General features: G+C 39.6%; 1 protein-coding gene across 2 annotated transcripts in view; it reads right to left on the reverse strand.

Moving 5' to 3' along the window:
• LOC111341986 (uncharacterized) overlaps positions 1 to 808 on the reverse strand; it is a 28,223-nt gene extending 27,415 nt beyond the window's left edge. The window contains exon 1 of one of the 2 annotated variants that reach the window (XM_088759085.1): positions 546 to 808. The gene's annotated coding sequence lies outside the window, so the exon portion shown is untranslated. The remainder of the gene's footprint in view (positions 1 to 545) is intronic. The other variant, XM_088759087.1, reaches the window with a different exon arrangement.
• Positions 809 to 6,042: the final 5,234 nt, after the last annotated feature.

Raw genomic sequence — 6,042 nt, forward strand, 5'->3', positions numbered from 1 at the left:
TACTCTTAAAGTTATGACGTGGTAGTCTCTATTACTTTTGAACATTAAAAGTGTGTGTCATACTGATGGAGTGCCACCTTGGGAGTAAAAGTTTTCATCATTGACAACCTGGAGCAAGCGATATCGTCCCAGAGTCGAATAATGCGAGATCTCTTCCTTTTCTGAAATTTTATCTTACATACTTAGCAGTTGGTTACTACACCGCGTTTCTGAAAAGATCCCTTGATAACTATGGCCTATGTCACACAGCCATCGGGTTAATAATGACACAAGAATGTCGAGAAGCGAACAATTGCGTATACCAAATGGAGCATTGATATAAAATCATCAAGATTTTCAGAGCACAGGAAAAAAAGGGGAAAAAACAATTCCTTTACCACATACGTTTAAAAAACTATTTTTAAATTGAGTGATAAGCCTCTCTTAATCAATTGTGCTATTGTTATCTATGAAACCCAAATAGACGACTGGAAAGTTATCAAACTCTTGAGCCAAGGCACAGCTGCTATCAAGTGTCACTTACACAATAAAAAAGTCTTACTTACAGTTCTCTAAGACGGGGATTGTGTCTGAAAGCTTGTGGAGGTAATTGCTCTAGTTGGTTATTGGACAAGTCACTACAAAACAAAAAATAAGGAAGTTTTGTGAATCATATGAACTCACTGATAACCAATTAGAGGTTAAGGTATGTTCATTATGAAAGTATTGTAAACTGTAGACTGCGAGCAGTCCTTCGTTTTCGGCGAAGTTTGGCACTCGGACAGAAGAAACTACAGCCTAAGAAAAAGAGATTACCTTTTGCGTCGCGCTTACAACGCATATAAATATGATTGGCTATCACCTGGACACCTTTCATCTAGTGGTTTTGAGGGTCAAAGCTTGTTATCGCTCCAGATTAATCATGGCTGATCACTTAAGGAATGTTGATTGTGGTTTCCGACAATTCGTTCGCTGAAACCAGAGCAGACTGTAGCTTGAAGCTCTTTTCGCTGGAAAGGACTTTCTAGCAATTTTGAAAACAGGCTCTAAAGCAGAGCCTTGTCTACCACTTTTTCGTTAAATATTACGAAAGTTTCCGACTGCCGGTCATAGTGACTCGAGAACCGTGATCGGCACTCCACCTCACGCAGCTTCTAAGTGTCAAGTTATTGCTCCGTATTCTGAGCCCAAGCTTAAATCGAGCGCAAGACATGTAATTTTTAAATTACTCCGGGATCCTTACCGCGATTGGTCCTTTCCCGGCCCGCCCTTCCTAATTGTCTTCTTGGGAGTTTCGTTGTTGAGACTCGACTTCGACTCTTGAACTGCGCAAGGTCAAACTCTTGGGCTCAGTCTGACGGTAGTCCTTTCTTTCCGAGCCCCTCACCCTCGGAGCTCCCCATGGCGCGCTTACCTCAATTTTTCTTTCACCGATTTGTTTTTTGGACTCGCGCGACAAAATTTGTTGCAAACGAGGGACTGTTCATAGTCTATAGCGTTGTATTCCGAAAAAAAGATAGGCCATAGTGTAGATAAATGCTTAAAACCATCACAGAGAGTGACATAATTGAAAATTTATGCGGCAGCAACCTAAGATACTGAGGGATGTATTTGGTGTTCTGTAGTTACAGACTTGTTAATTTTTGAAACTGATGAAACAGTCTGGATGGCAAGTCCTTTAACTGGTTATTAAACAGGTCGCTATATTTGAAAAAAAGATCACAACAGAGCTTTAAGGTGCCAGATATTACCGTAGAAATCTGCATTTTCCTTTACTGCAGGCTCTTTTTCCGCAGTAAAGAGACGATCAAGGTCAAATCCCTGCACGGTGCAGTGAAACAAACATGACATCAAAACTAAGAGCAAGGTTTGACTTAATAATTAAGATAATGAAATATGGAAAAATGGGTAAAAAGTCAATTTTTAGATTTTAGTGCATGGCCTACTGTGATTTTTTAAAAATGTGTTTCTCATTTTTGTTAATATCTCTGTAAGTTCATTTCTCTTCATTCAAGTTAACCTGACCTTCCTGGCTTGCTAAATCTTGATAATCCAAGACCAAGTAAGATTGTGTGACCTATTGTTGTGCTTTTCGTAACACCTGGTCATCTGGGTAAAGGTAAAGCTCGCAAAATGGGCGAAGAGGTAAGTGTTGCAACGATAAAATTAAGTGAATCTGTTCAGAGAGAATATTTAATGAAGCATGTCAACAGATTTATATAGGCGTGTGCGTGGATGGTGAAGTGATAATTACATGTGCAAATGTGAGGTGCTAATTGTGCAACCAATCATCCTTGTCATCAGTTTAAACCTTTTGTTGTGAAGCCGCGTGATGCGGTTCCAGTCAATACCCACTAATTGACCCTTGCTCACCATAGAATCTCCTGTAGCTCAGTGGTTAGAGCATCCGACTAGATCACGGAGGGTCGTGGGTTCAAATCCCATCTGGAAACTCAATTTTTCTTTTCTATTAAAAATTTTTTATTTCATCTTTACATGCTCACTTTGGAGGCTGGTTGGCTGCATGTGATGCTTTAATGCATGTGATGCTTTAATGTGACAGCGTGATTCTGTTAGTGAGCTTCTATGCGCTAGCTGATGTTTGGCTGTGTAGCCGAGTGATGCGGTTCCAGTGAATACCGACTAATTGACCCTTGCTCATCATAGAATCTCCTGTAGCTCAGTGGTTAGAAAATCTGACTAGATCACGGAGGGTCGTGGGTTCAAATCCCATCTGGAAACTCGATTTTTCTTTTCTATTAAAAATTGTTTATTTCGTCTTTACATAAAAAATAATGGTAAGACAACTAATATTGTCGGAACTGTTTTCCTAAATATCGAATCGGAAGCGGGCCCTTGTTTTTAGCCCTGTAGAATAAACACCTCTTCGCCCTAAAGAAAGTTGGAGGCCTCAAATAAAACCCAGGGGCCTAGCACCTATAATTATATCAATTCCAGACCCCTCGCAGGCATCCCCCCGGTTTGGTTGAGTCGTGCCCTCACCTGAAGGAGAATGAATTGTAAAATAAATGGGCCTTATTTTATGTGCAACGGAAGAGTTTGACTAACATCGTTAAATCCGACCAGAAGAAAAGTCTAATGCCAGCAACACTCGTGGTTGTTGATTCTTTAACCGGTTGTTTGACGGGTCCTTATGGTCGACAAGTCATCATAACTTAGTATGGGGTTTGAGTACTTGTCTAAAAGCTAATTTCCTCAAATTTGATCATCTTTCTTTTTACAAATATATTTTTTTAAACTGTGGTCATAGTTATATTTCATACTTTTGCGGACAAGAAGTTACATTTACTTACAGTACCAACAAAACTTAGAGTAGAGTTGCCTACCTTTACCGACAAAACTAATTTTTGCTATATTATCGATATAGTTTTTTTCTTGGTGTTGTAATTACTGGTCCACTAGCAACTTTACCAATCAACTACTTTTCTCTCGCCTCTTTCTCCTTTTTCCTTGCATGCGTCACTAATATTACTCGCTCTGCGGAAACTATGCTTATACTTTGTTTGATTACTTGGTTATTCTCTTGGTGGCAATGCCTTTTTCTCATTTTCAGATGACTTCCTTGTAACCAAGGAGAACAACATATATGTACATGTAAAAGGTGTTAAGTGCCGGGTATATGTACAACTTCGATATCTACAATATGTTCTCAGGCAAAGCAAATTTTGAGCGTGATGTTTAATGTGACCTCCATGACGAAAAGGCCAAATAGCTAGTCCTTATATATGTCAGTGACAGTTTCTGACAGTCTATATTACTTTTGAACATTAAAAGTGTGTGTCATACTGATGGAGTGCCACCTTGGGAGTAAAAGTTTTCATCATTGGCAACCTGGAGCAAACGATACCGTCCCCGAGTCGAAGAATGCCAGATTTCTTCCTTTTCTGAAATTTTACCTGACATGCTTAGCAGTTGGTTACTACAACGCGTTTGGGAAAAGATCCGTAGATAACTATGGCCTATGTCACACAGCCACCGGGTTAATAATGACACAAGAATGTCGAGAAACGAACAATTGCGTATACCAAATGGAGCATTGATATAAAATCATCAAGATTTTTAGAGCACAGGAAAAAAAGGGGAAAAACAATTCCTTTACCACATACGTTTAAAAAACTATTTTTAAATTGAGTGATAAGCCTCTCTTAATCAATTGTGCTATTGTTATCTATGAAACCCAAATAGACGACTGGAAAGTTATCCAACTCTTGAACATAGGCACAGCTGCTATCAAATGTCACTTACACAATAAGGAAGTCTTACTTACAGCTCTCTAAGACGGGGATTGTCAGTGAAAGCTTGTGGAGGTAATTGCTCTAGTTGGTTATTGGACAAGTCACTACAAAGCAAAAAATAAGGAAGTTTTGTGAAACCTATTAACTCACTGATAATCAATTAGAGGTTAAGGTATGTTCATCATGAAAGTATTGTAAACTGTAGACTGCGAGCAGTCCTTCCTTTTCGGTGAAGTTTGGCACTCGGACAGAAGAAACTACAGCCTAACAAAAAGAGATTTCCTTTTGCGTCGCGCTTACAACGCATATAAATACGATTGGCTATCGCCTGGACATCTTTCATCTAGTGGTTTTGAGTGTCAAAGCTTGTTAACGCTCCAGATTATTCATGGCTGATCACTTAAGGAATGTTGATTGTGGTTTCCGACAATTCGTTCGCTGAAACCAGAGCAGACTGTAGCTTGAAGCTCTTTTCGCTGGAAAGGACTTTCTAGCAATTTTGAAAACAGGCTCTAAAACAGAGCCTTGTCTACCACTTTTTCGTCAAATATTACGAAAGTTTCCGACTGCCGGTCATAGTGATTTGAGAACCGTGATCGGCACTCCACCTCACGCAGCTTCTAAGTGTCAACTTATGGCTCCGTATTCTGAGCCCAAGCTTAAATCGAGCGCAAGACATGTAATTTTTAAATTACTTCGGGATCCTTACCGCGATTGTTCCTTTCCCGGCCCGCCCTTCCTAATTGTCTTCTTGGGAGTTTCGTTGTTGAGACTCGACTTCGACTCTTGAACTGCGCAAGGTCAAACTCTTGGGCTCAGTCTGTAGTCCTTTCTTTCCGAGCCTCTCACCCTCGGAGCTCCCCATGGCGCGCTTACCTCAATTTTTCTTTCACCAATTTTTTTTTTTTTGGACTCGCGCGACAAACTTTGATGCAAACGAGGGACTGTTCATAGTCTATAGCGTTGTATTCCGAAAAAAAGATGGGCCATAGTGTAGATAAATGCTTAAAACCATCACAGAGAGTGAAGTAATTGAAAATTTATGGGGCAGCAGCTTAAGCAACTGAGGGATATATTTGGTGTTCTGTAGTTACAGACTTGATAATTTTTGAAACTGATCAAACAGTCTGGATGGCAAGTCCTTTAACTGGTTATTAAACAGGTCGCTATATTTGTAAAAAAGATCACAACAGAGCTTTAAGGTGCCAGTGATATTACCGTCGAAATCTGCCTTTTCCTTTACTGCAGGCTCTTTTTCCGCAGTAAAGAGAAGATCAAAGTCACTCTGAGCATAGTTATGCTCTGAGACAGGTAATAATCTTTTTTCTGGCACGCCATTCTTCGATGAGTTGTGCCATTTCTACTTGTAAATAATCGATAAGATATTCCTTTTAGATTCCTGTAACATGTTTGTCATCGCCTATCACGTTAAAAGGAAGACTGAGGGAAGAAATGGGCGATTTCGTTGGTTTTCCACCTCTTAAAACGCTCCCATCGTGTTGTTCACATGAAATCGACGGTAAAAAGAAACGGTTTATTTCAACAAAAGTACACACAGGACATTTGAAAGTATGATAATCCAGGTATCAGTGCAATTGCATGTCAAAAAGAATGCTTACAGCCTAGAAAGCCAAATCAAGTAACTCAAGTGTTTAAATACTCCTGGTGGTAATGTTTCTATCTCATTTCTCGACAAGTCCCTGTAACCAAGAAAGGACTTCATAGAAATTTCAGGTCTTAGTTATCTATGATTAAGGCATTAGTAAAGTGTTCTTAACAAGAAGGAGTTACTTCTCGTTAATTAAGT

Source organism: Stylophora pistillata, chromosome 1 (assembly GCF_964205215.1).
Source record: "Stylophora pistillata chromosome 1, jaStyPist1.2, whole genome shotgun sequence".
NCBI lineage: Eukaryota > Metazoa > Cnidaria > Anthozoa > Scleractinia > Pocilloporidae > Stylophora > Stylophora pistillata.